Here is a 306-nt window from a genome sequence, read left to right on the forward strand (position 1 = left end):
TTCGACTTTTTGGGTGACATAGAATGTAATAATTATGATGAGGAATTACAGGAAGAACTTTTTGTTTCCTCCGGAGTTACGGTTATTATGTATTTTTTTTCTGTATATATTTTCTATTTCGACTTCTATTTTTTTTATTATACAATTCGATGAAGATTGCTGGGACGCCATGATTTTCAATTTGCTCACGTTCATATAGCGTTCACTTTGAACAGTAAGCGCTTATTGGCGCTTACGCTTTCGCTGCTCTACCTCGATAAAATAAGCGTCTGTGAGCACGAGTTATGACGTCATGATGACATCGTG

This window comes from Wasmannia auropunctata, unplaced genomic scaffold (assembly GCF_000956235.1).
Source record: "Wasmannia auropunctata unplaced genomic scaffold, wasmannia.A_1.0 LD336101.1, whole genome shotgun sequence".
In the NCBI taxonomy this organism is placed as follows: Eukaryota; Metazoa; Arthropoda; class Insecta; order Hymenoptera; family Formicidae; genus Wasmannia; species Wasmannia auropunctata.